This window comes from Nicotiana tomentosiformis, chromosome 1, assembly GCF_000390325.3.
Source record: "Nicotiana tomentosiformis chromosome 1, ASM39032v3, whole genome shotgun sequence".
Taxonomy (NCBI): Eukaryota; Viridiplantae; Streptophyta; class Magnoliopsida; order Solanales; family Solanaceae; genus Nicotiana; species Nicotiana tomentosiformis.
Window position 1 is genome coordinate 95,616,678 of NC_090812.1, and position 12,542 is coordinate 95,629,219.

A 12,542-nucleotide genomic window follows, 5' to 3' on the forward strand; every position below is an offset into this window, starting at 1 on the left:
TTAGTTTTGGCCTGAAATGTATATATGTGGTACTGAAAGGTTCCCCAAAATTTATACATGTTTAAGGCTTGAGATTTTGTAGAGGATAAGGTTGGGACTTGCGGTATGTACGCCTACTTAGTAATCCTATACTTCAGTACCAAAGTAGTTAGAGAAACAACTTTAAATTTACAGAAGGTATACTCAGCGTGGACGTCATGGTTGCAGATTTTGGGGTGCTTCGGAGGAAGTACAGTGGTTGACGAGATTCTGGACTATGTGGTTCGTGCCAAGATTTATCTGTATGGAGCTCAACTTTTGTGATCGTTGTGTTTAAATAGGGGTAAGGGTTACCTCTGAGAAGAATCGAAGAGTATGTTAAGATATGGGTCAGCTCAACAGTGTTGAGTCAACATAACAAAATAAGAAATTGGTCTTGGGAGAGATAATTCTCCACAGGTGTCCGTGGCAAGCCTATGAAGAGGGCATACCAGCCAATACAACACCGCCCACTTGGCTCAGTTCTCAGAACACTTTTGAAAGAATTTATTCCCGGACTCTCCGTAATGCGTGGCGCATAGTGTTTGAACGGTTGCGTCAGGTCACCATGACAGTGTCATAATATGCCATCAGGTTCAATAAGTTAGCCCGTCATATTCCTACTTTGCTTCCTACAGCCAGAGAGCGAGTCCACAGACTCATTGAAGTACCCAATTATAGCCGTAAAATTTTGTACGACTCGGGAGCTACAGGCTAATACTTCATTTTCGCTAGTGGTAGAAATTGCCAAAATATTAGAACGTGTTTGGGGTGAAAAAAAAGGAAACTAAGGAGACCAAGATGTCTTTCTGGGGGATTCAGTGGATTCTACTCTGCAGGTATAAATCATTATGGCGGGGGATCTGGGGGGAGGGTAGTCAGCCAGCCCAGTCTGCACATCGGATTACCCGGGGTGCTCCAGTAAGTTCTTTTACTGCACCACCGACATGAGTTCCTACAAATGGTTATTCTAGTTATCTGGCACAGACTCAATATGAGCAGTCAAACCTACAAAGGGGTTGTTATGAATACGGCGATACCAGGCACATAATGAGAAAATTAGTTCAAACTTGGGAGAGATATATTTCATCAAAGCACTCAGGCTACGTTCCCCATTGCAGTTACTACACCACCCACACGATCAGTTAGGGGTGGAGGACAGGCGGGTAGAAGGCGTCTTAGAGGTGGAGACCCAGCCGTTGTTATATTTGTTTTATGGTATGGCGGAGGTTGCTACATCAGATGGTGTCTACAGGTACGACTTCGATTTAATATATAGGAATAATTTCCTTAACTTGATTCGGTTCTGAGTATCGAAACAAGTCCTCCGATTGTGCTCCATTTATGAGTGAGTTTCGTGATTCTATAATCTACTTATGTGTTTACTTCTGTTGGGAGATTCTATGGAGATAACTACTCCTATCATTCCATGTTGGTCACTAATAAGAGTTGTGAGGCTAAAGGTGGCTTTCTGTTACCCATTTCGGTAAGTTTTGATGTAATTTCCAGATAATTAATAACAAATTGTGAATTATATGCCCTACTGGTGTGGGGTTCATTATGTGTTGTAATTTGGTGTAACCGAAATCTTCTTTTACCTCACATATTTTCTTTTTCCTTTGCAAATATTATTTTCAAGGATCATTATGGTTCAGGATGGACAAGTATACTTGCTCTGTTCATAAATTTTACCAAGTACACTAAATTTTCAGGTATTTATGGAGGAGCCACGGCAGATGTATCTTGTGATGCATACCACAAATACAAGGTCTGGTTTTCATGAGTGATTATTATTTTCATGAGTGGTTTTTGCTTACTTCGTAGATGGAAGAGGTCTTATTAATCTTAAGGGATTACATTATTAGGCCAAATCAGTTCGTTTGCCTATAAACCACGCAACAAATTCAACTCTACCATTTTACGGGTAAATAGTTTGGCGTCCACCGTGGGGGCTTAGACAACTGCGTAATTGAGTTAATCCTTGCATCTATTACTAACTTGTTTGATTCTTGTTTCATAGAAAAAATCGGAAAAAATGGCAACTAATGATGTCAACATCACAAAGAACCTTGAAGCACAAGAAAATCTTCCTTAACATGAGGATTCAATGAGAGACACTCGCAATGAGGGAGACTTAGCAACTCTGGTCCATGGCAAGCAATATCCCCGACGTGTGCGGGAGACAACTCCTGATGACGCAGAGGATGAGAACATTGCAAAAAGAAGTAAGGATTTTGAGAGAGCAGCAAAAGGCCATCATGGGCCATCTTTCAAGACAAGACCAGGTCATGACTAAACTAAAGCAGGCACTATCAGGCGCTTCCAACAACGCGAATGGAAAAGGCCTTGTTCCTCCCAACTCTCCTGCAAAATAAACATCTTAAAGAGTTGATAGGGCGAGGTCGGCTTCGACGGAGATGGGGGGATCAGCAACGAATCCGGTAATGACAACGATCTCTTCAAAACTAAACTCATGAGATTCATGAGGGAAATGAACGAGCAGATGGATCAGAACGTGAAAGAGTTTCACGCTCGATTGGACCAAATTCCAGGCGTACCACCAATGTTGAAAGGCCCGGACTCGAAGAAGTACACCCAATTACTGTTCAAATGAGCGTAACACCAGAATTGATTCAGAAACGTTTTAAAATGCCAGACATACCAAAGTATGATGGGACTTCAAACCCTCATGAGCATATTACAAATTCAACTACGACGGTGAAAGTAAAGGACTTGGCCCAACATGAGATTGAGTCAAACTGCTAAGGAAATTCGGAGAAACCCTCATGAAGGGGGCCTTAACATGGTATTCACTCCTACCCGAACATTCAATAGATTCCTTGAGATGCTCAAATTTTTTTTCATCAAGGCCCATGCTGAGACCAAGAAGGTCCATGCTCGAAAGGCAGACATATTCATAATTTCGTAAGGAGAGTCCGAGTTGCTGCGTGAGTTCGTGATCAGATTCTAGAAAGAAAGGATGTTGTTACCAACTGTGCCAGATGAATGGGCAACTAGGGAATTTACTAAGGGGTTGAACCCGAGGAGCTTTGACGCCTCCCGAAAGCTGAAAGAAAGTTTGCTCGATTTCCAAGCAACCACATGGGCGGATGTCCATAACCGTTATGAATCAAAGATAAGGAAAAAAGATGATCAGCTCGGTCCTGACATCAACCAAGGGTCGAGATCGAGAAAAGAACAGGGATAAATCTAAATATAATTTTTATGCAGATCGACGACCTTCTAAGGGCTGATTCTTGCCCTACGAGAGGGCCAAAGAACAAGGCAGCAAAGGGTTTCGGTTAACGGATAGGTTCGCCCCAATAGAAGAATTGACTGTGGTCGAAGTAATAGGTCGTTGCAGGACAAAGAGGTATCGGGTTCCAAGGATTCCACTTATCCTATGCTATTAGAGTATAATTTCAATGTTAGCGTAGTGGAGCTGGTATCGGCAATGAGAAACATCAAGGAAGCATGGTTCCCGAGGCCAATCAGATCCAATCCCAGCGAGATGGATCCTAATTTATGGTGTGGATATCATGGGACTGTTGACATCTGCGTGAGGAGGTGGTAACGTTGTTGAAGAACGACCATCTCAGGATCTTAAGCAACCGAGCTAAGAACAATTATGGCTACAACCGGGACAACGCAGATCCCTCAAAGATATGGGAAGACCCTCCTCGACTATCAACATAATTTTCGGGGGAAACTAGATCAACATTGTAAATTTCTCGGTAGCCAAGAAGACAAAGGTATTAGTGACTCATAGCAAGAGACTCCGGGAAGTCGCCGAAGACGACATCACCTTCAGGTGAGAAGACGCGGATGGACTTCTTCTGCCGCACAATGATGCCCTGGTAATTTCTCTCAGCGTTCTAGATTTCAAGATTAAACATGTTTTGGTTGACCCAGGACGTTCAGCCAACATCATTCAATGGAGAGTGCTAGAATAAGCCAAACTAACCGAAAGCATCATTCCGGCAACAAAGCTCCTCGTCGGGTTAAACTTAGTGAGTATGACAACCCGGGGGTAGATCTTGCTACCCACGAATGCCGAAGGGGTCACGAATAACACCTTATTTGAAGTGGTGGACGGCGACATGAGCTACAACATAATTCTCTACAGACCATAGTTACATGAGATGAAGGCCGTACCATCAACATATCACCAACTGCTGAAATTCCCGACTCTAGAGGGAATCAAACAAATAAGAGGTGATCAACCAGAAGCAAGGGAAATTAATGCGGTATCAGTTTCTAATAGTAAAGGGAATGAACTCAACACCTAAAAATTATAGGAATCGACGCCTACTCCCAAACCAAGCGAAGATGACAAAGGGGAGGAGTCGTCGGAATACCACCAGGTAAAAAGATATTTTTAGGTACCGGAAGAAACAGATGCGACCAAGTCCATGACAGAAGAACTCTAACAAGTGGCTTTGATCGAAAAATTCCTGGAGCAAAATTTTTACTTGGGGTCAGGACTAAACCCCAAGCTTAGGTCAAGATTTATTAATTTCCTTAAAATTAATGTTAATCATTTCGTATGGTAGCACACGGATATGACATGTATCCCGCTAGATGTGGACATGCACAAGCTAAGCTTGGACCCAAGCATCCCACCGGTAAGGCAGAAGAAGTGACCAATAGCCGAGGTCAGAAACATGTTTGTTAAAGAAGAGGTAACTCGGTTTCTTGACATCAGTTCAATTCGGAAGGTAAAGTATCCCGACTGGCTAGCTAATGTAATTGTAGTTCCGAAAAAGAATAATAAGTTTCGAATGTGCATATATAAGGACTTGAATAAGGCATGCCCGAAAGTCTCATTCCCACTACCGAACATCGATCAAATGATTGACGCCACGGCCAGACACAAATACTAATTGTTCATGTTTTCCTTTTAGCGATGACTTCACTGCCTATGCAGATGTGTGCTTCAAGGAATTTGCTGATAGGGTTTTGTATTGGACTACCTTAAATGAAGTCAATGTATTCACTATAGGTGGTTATGATAATGGGATATCACCGCCAAATCATTTTTCTCCACCTTTTTGAATTTTACCCTACTCCGTTGACAACTCTTCAACCGAGCCATACATAGTAGCTCATAATATACTACTCACCCATTCAACTGCCGTGAGACTTTACAGAAGAAAATACTGTTGAGGTTTTATTTTTAAGATGAAATAGTCTTAAAATGAGGGTGAATGGGAAATGGAGGGAAAATGAAAATTTTGAGTAAAATTTTAAGTTTTCCCCTCTTGACAATGAGACATTGTCCCATATTAGAAGAGGAAAAGATTTTTGGTGGGTATATATATAATTGCTCTTCTTGTAGCTCTTAAAGAGTTAAGAAGAAAGCAAGCCTCGCGCCGTCGTCGTCGTCGCTCACTCGGCTCGGCTTCGGCTACGGCTTCGGCTTCGGCTTCGGATTTGGATTTGGATTTGGTCAAATGATCGATTGATTGATTAATATTTTGGACCAAATTTATTTATTAATAGTAAATATTAACGTAAGATTATCCGCATTTGTAACAGATATTTTTCAATCCATGTATTGACCACAAGGCAGCCGCCTAATGCTCTTCCCACCACGAATGTGCTTGCTCCACAAATAAGCTAATGCTTGCTCCACCATGGAGGGTGGACGATTGTTCTTCTTCAACACTGGCTGCTATATATATGTGCAGCAGCTGTTGAAGAAAGACACACAACACACAATACACAAGACACAAACTGAAATCGCTCAACAGATTTGGCTATACATTGCACTCCTTCCTCTAAGCATTTTCATACGATTTTCTGAGTTTCTACTCCTTCGTTCTGCATTGTTTTAACTTCAAACAAAGCAACTGTAAGTGTAATTTGCTACCAAACGTTGTGTTCGCTGAAATACTGGGGTTTGAAGTACCGCTACACCAGTGTGTGATTCGTTCTATCCCGGGAGGAAATAATCCATTACCTTGGGTACTAGGAGGGGATTAAATTTCTTAAGGAAACACTGTGAATTCAGTGGGCTCGAATTAATTACTGTTTCATTATGATAACTTATATTTTGCAGAATTATTATTTACAAATACAGCAATATTGGCGGGAATAACAATCTTAAGGAATTTAATATTTATTTCTATATTTGTGTTATTCTTATTATTCTGCAAACTAAAACCTTTATGGTTTTGTGTACTCCCGTTTTGGAGAGTAAAGCCTTCGTGGCATTTTGTTGGAGATTAAAATCTACGTGATTTTTACTCCAGTTTGAAAACGTGTATTAAACGTATGTTTGTGTCATTTCTTTTTTCAGAAAAAAAAATGACGATTGAAAGCGAAAACCAAGCTGTTCCGATGGTGACTGCCAACGCATCGACAAGCTGAACACCGGCATTGGCACTGGCAGAAAAACCCGAAAAATTTTCCGGGATTGATTTCAAGCGCTGGCAGCAGAAGATGTTCTTCTACTTAACTACGTTATGTCTACAAAAGTTCATCAAGGAAGATGTTCCTGATCTGCCAGATAAAACTCCAGAGAATGAACGCTTTCTCGTGATTGAAGCGTGAAAGTATTCTGATTTTTTATGCAAGAATTATATTCTTAGCGGACTGGATGATAATCTGTATAATGTATATAGTAGCGTGGAGACGTCAAAAGAATTGTGGAATGCGCTTGAAAAGAAATATAAAACTGAAGATGTCGGGATGAAGAAATTCGTTGCCGCAAAATATTTGGACTACAAAATGGTAGATAGCAAATCTGTTATTACCCAAGTCCAGGAATTGCAAGTGATTATTCATGATCTACTTGCTGAAGGTCTTGTCATCAACGAAGCATTCCAAGTAGCAGCAATGATTGAGAAGTTGCCTCCGTTGTGGAAGGACTTCAAAAATTATTTGAAACACAAACGAAAGGAAATGTCCCTTGAAGATCTCATTGTTCGGTTGAGAATCGAAGAGGACAATAAAGCTGCTGAAAGGAGAGGCCGTGGAAATTCAACAATAATGGGAGCAAATATTGTTGAAGATAACAAAAAGAGGAAGAAGGCTTCTGGTCCGAAATACAACCCAAGCAAGAAGCGATTCAGTGGAAACTGCTACAACTGTGGGAAAACCGAACACAAATCTACGGAGTGTCGTGCTCTGAAGAAAGACAAGAAAAGGGGTCAAGCAAACATGGTAGTAAAGCATGATGATGTTGATAACTTGTGTGCCATGCTTTCTGAATGTAACTTGGTGGGAAATCCTAAACTGTGGTGGTTTGATTCAGGAGCCACTCGCCATATTTGTGCAGTTAGAGAAGCTTTTGCTACTTATGCTCCTGCTGGACCCGGAGAGACAATTTATATGGGAAATACTTCAACAGCAAAAGTTGAAGGATATGGGAAGATATTTCTGAAAATGACTTCTGGCAAGGTCATGACTTTGAACAATGTCCTTCATGTTCCCGAAATGAGAAAGAATTTAGTCTCTACTGGACTTCTTGTTAAGCACGATTTTAAGTGTATTTTTGTGTCCAACAAGGTTGTCATTAGCAAGAATGAAATATTTGTAGGAAAAGGTTACCTCACCGAGGGCCTTTTCAATCTGAATGTAATGGTTGTGGAAAACAATAATAATATTTCAGCTTCTTCTTACTTACTTGAGTCAAATGATTTATGGCATGTACGTTTGGGTCATGTCAATTATAAAACCTTGCGAAAAATGATTAACTTGGAAGTACTGCCCAAGTTTGAATGCGAAAAATCAAAATGTCAAACATGTGTGGAATCTAAGTATGTTAAACATCCTTATAAGTCAGTTGAAAGGAATTCAAATCCTTTAGACTTAATTCACACAGATATTTGTGACATGAAGTCAATACCATCTCGCGGTGGAAAGAAGTATTTCATAACTTTTATTGACGATGGTACTCGATATTGCTATGTTTACTTACTGAATAGTAAAGATGAAGCAATAGACGCATTCAGGCAATACAAAAATGAAGTTGAAACGCAACTTAACAAGAAAGTAAAAATGATAAGAAGTGATAGGGGTGGTGAATATGAATCTCCTTTTGAAGAAATATGTTTAGAATATGGAATTATTCATCAAACAACAGCCCCTTACACGCCCCAATCTAATGGGATTGCGGAAAGAAAGAATCGCACATTAAAGGAGATGATGAATGCGTTGTTGATAAGTTCTGGTTTGCCACAGAACTTGTGGGGGGAAGCCATTCTTACGGCTAATCGAATATTAAATCGAGTGCCCCATAGCAAAACACAATCCATTCCATATGAAAAATGGAAAGGAAGGAAGCCCAACTTGAATTATTTTAAAGTGTGGGGGTGTTTGGCAAAAGTGCAAGTTCCTAAACCCAAAAGGGTAAAGATAGGACCGAAAACCGTTGATTGTGTTTTCATAGGATATGCGACAAATAGTAAAGCATATCGATTTCTGGTTCATAAATCAGAAAATCCCGACATTCATAATAATACGGTTATAGAATCAGATAATGCTGAGTTTTTTGAAAATATATATCCGTATAAAAAGGAATGTGAGTCGTTTGGTGAAGGATCTAAATGACCTCGGAGGAAGAAACAAAAGAAAGTATATGTAATCAGGAGGATCCAAGACGTAGTAAACGTCAAAGAACGTCTACTTCATTTGGACCAGATTTTGTGACTTTCTTATTGGAAAATGAGCCTCAAACATTTAAAGAAGCTATGATTTCTTCGGAATCATTATTTTGGAAAGAGGCAGTCAATAGTGAAATAGAATCCATATTGAACAACCATACATAGGAATTGGTTGATCTTCCTCCTGGAAATAAACCTTTGGGTTCTAAATGGATTTTTAAGAGAAAAATCAAAGATGATGGCACTATTGATAAATTCAAGGCAAGACTCGTAGTCAAAGGGTATAGACAACGAGAAGGTCTAGACTATTTTGATACATACTCTCCAGTTACAAGAATTACGTCCATACGGATGTTAGTAGCATTAGCTGCAGTGTATGGTCTTGAAATTCATCAAATGGATGTTAAGACGGCCTTCTTAAATGGAGAGTTGGAGGAAGAATTTACATGGAACAACCTGAAGGGTTTGTGGTTCCAGGTAAAGAAAAGAAGGTATGTAGACTTGTTAAGTCTCTTTACGGACTAAAACAAGCACCCAAACAATGGCATGCGAAATTTGACCAAACAATGTTGTAAAATAGTTTTAAGATAAATGAATGTGATAAATGTGTGTACATTAAAAATGTTCCAATTCATATAGTCATTGTTTGCTTATATATGGATGATATGCTGATAATGAGTAATGACATTGCCAACATAAATGCTACTAAGCGTATGCTCAATAGCAAGTTTGATATGAAAGACTTGGGAGTTGCTGATTTAATTCTGGGAATTAAGATCCATAAGACTCCTCAAGGTCTGGCATTGTCACAATCTCATTATATTAAGACAGTACTTGAAAAATTCAAGCACTTGGGCTTTAAAGTTGCAAAGACTCCAATTGACGTGAATCTTGCATTAGCAAAGAATAAAGGCCAAAGCATATCACAATTGGATTATGCTCGTGTGTTGGGATGCTTAATGTATATCATGAATTGTACACGACCAGATATAGCTTGTGCTATAAGTAAACTGAGTCGATATACGAGCAATCCAGGCCAATCTCATTGGATGGCAATGAAACGAGTTTTGGGATATTTAGAACATACCCAGAACTTTGAATTGCACTACAGTAATTTCCCTGCGGTGATTGAGGGATACTGTGATGCAAATTGGATCACCGGTTCAACTGATTCTAAGTCCACGAGTGGATATGTATTCACTATTGGTGGAGGAGCGATATCTTGGAAGTCGTCCAAACAAACATGTATTGCCCGCTCTACAATGGAGGCTGAATTCATAGCCTTAGATAAAGCCGGTGAAGAAGCTGAATGGCTCCGGAATTTCTTGGAAGACATTCCATTTTGGCCCAAACCGTTGGCACCAATATGCATACATTGTGATAGTCAAGCGGCAATTGGAAGGGCTGGGAGCGTTATGTATAACGGTAAATCTCGTCATATACGACGAAGACATAAAACCGTTAGGCAATTACTCTCTAGAGGAATTATCACGATTGACTATGTAAAGTCAAGTGATAATGTATCGGATCCACTTACAAAAGGCCTAACTAGAGAGGTAGTTGAGAAATCATCAAGGGGAATGGGGCTATGGTCGAGAACAAGTCATTGTGGCGGTAACTCTACCTAGAAGACTGGAGATCCCAAGATCTAGGTTCAAGGAGATCAAACAAAGTCATTAATGACGGTTCAACATTGTCAAATAAAATTTTAGTCCGTTCTCGTGATGAGACAATGTTCAGTACCAAGGATAAAGTATTAAGGCTTTTTAATGATTTCTAAATTTGATACGGGGTATATCAAATAGTGTATCTACAGGATGACACATTTAGAAATCACCTATGTAAGTGTGAAGTGTTAGCCGCTTCAAGGAGAACTTTGTAAGGCCAGTTCTCTACGCACTTATGAAACCAGGCGGTGTTCATGGCTGAAACGAACACAACAATGAGAACCAAAGACGGTTAAGGGTTGATTGTGTGACTTATGATTGTCTAGGTATACACCAAAGATCGACGGTTCAAAGATATCAAATCTACCGATTGACCGAGTATATCCGACATAAGTTTACTACGGAAAGTTCAAAGGGAAACCTACTTATCCAGATGCGATTAATCCTTGCTTGTAAATCACACAGTTTTTCCATGCATACTTCCATGATATAGCCATTCCCCATTCATGTGGGGGATTGTTGAGGTTTTAATTTAAGATGTAATATTCTTAAAATGAGGGTGAATGGGAAATGGAGGGAAAATGAAATTTTGAGTAAAATTTTAAGTTTCCCCCTCTTAACAATGAGACATTGTCCCATATTGGAAGTGGAAGACATTTTTGGTGGGTATATATATAATTGCTCTTCTTGTAGCTCTTAAAGAGTTAAGAAGAAAGCAAGCCTCGCGCCGTCGTCGTCGTCGCTCGCTCGGCTCGGCTTCGGCTACGGCTACGGCTTCGGCTTCGGATTTGGATTTGGTCAAATGATTGATTGATTAATTTTTTGGATCAAATTTATTTGTTAATAGTAAATATTAACGTAAGATTATCCGCATTTGTAACAGATATTTTTCAATCCGTGTATTGACCACAAGGCAGCCACCTAATGCTCTTCCCACCACGAATGTGCTTGCTCCACAAACAAGCTAATGCTTGCTCCACCATGGAGGGTGGACGATTGTTCTTCTTCAACACTGGCTGCTATATATATGTGCAGTAGCTGTTGAAGAAAGACACACAACACACAATACACAAGACACAAACTGAAATCGCTCAACAGATTTGGCTATACATTGCACTCCTTCCTCTCAGCATTTCCATACGATTTTCTGAGTTTCTACTCCTTCGTTCTGCATTGTTTTAACTTCAAACAAAGCAACTGTAAGTGTGATTTGCTACCGAACTTTGTGTTTGCTGAAACACTGGGGTTTGAAGTACCGCTACACCAGTGTGTGATTCGTTCTATCCTGGGAGGAAATAATCCATTACCTTGGATACTAGGAGGGGATTAAATTCCTTAAGGAAACACTGTGAATTCAGTGGGCTCGAATTAATTACTGTTTCATTACGATAACTTATATTTTGCAGAATTATTATTTACAAATACAGCAATATTGGCGGGAATAACAAATACATGGTATCACCTTTAAACATCGTATAAAATGTTGTATGAGACATTACTAGTGTTACAAGCCCCAAATGGTTTCTAATAATGTGCATATTCTAATGCAGTCAAAATCAACATGGTTTTGTGGGATTAAATCTCTTTGCATATAGGCCTCATCGTTAAACAAATAGCATGGCTAATATAGTTACAGTACAAAGTTTATGAATTCTACCTAGGCTGGTAAGATGTAGAAGTTTATCAGCCTATTAGCATCTCAACAATCTCATACTTTCAACACTAGTGAACTGAATACTCGCCGACCTTCTAAGGTCATGTAGAACATGGGTGAGCTTATCTGGTTCAGTATCATTCCTTTTTTCGCTGCAGGTTTGCCACTCCCTTAATGTTTGGAGACTATCCTGATATAATGAAGAGGAATAATAACTCTAGATTGCCCAAATTCATAAGACAAGAATCTGCGCAAGTTAAAGGCGCTATAGACTTCATAGCGTGGAACCATTATCAAACAGTTCATGTCAAAGACAACCCCAGTAGCTTATAAAGTAAAATCAGGGACTACACCGTTGATGGAGCATTTGAAATTATATGTAATAATAATGACTAATGCTTTTTAGGTAAAGATAATTTGACCTGTTTAATTGAAATTTGATTGAAAGATAACAGTCATCTTAAGCTTGGTGATCAAGATAATCTTTTAAAATAGGTACAAAATCTTGTTAACTAAACTAACACAATTTTTTTACCAAGCTGATGCCAATCAGTTTCTTTCTCCATTATATATTAGAGTGATATAAAAAATGCA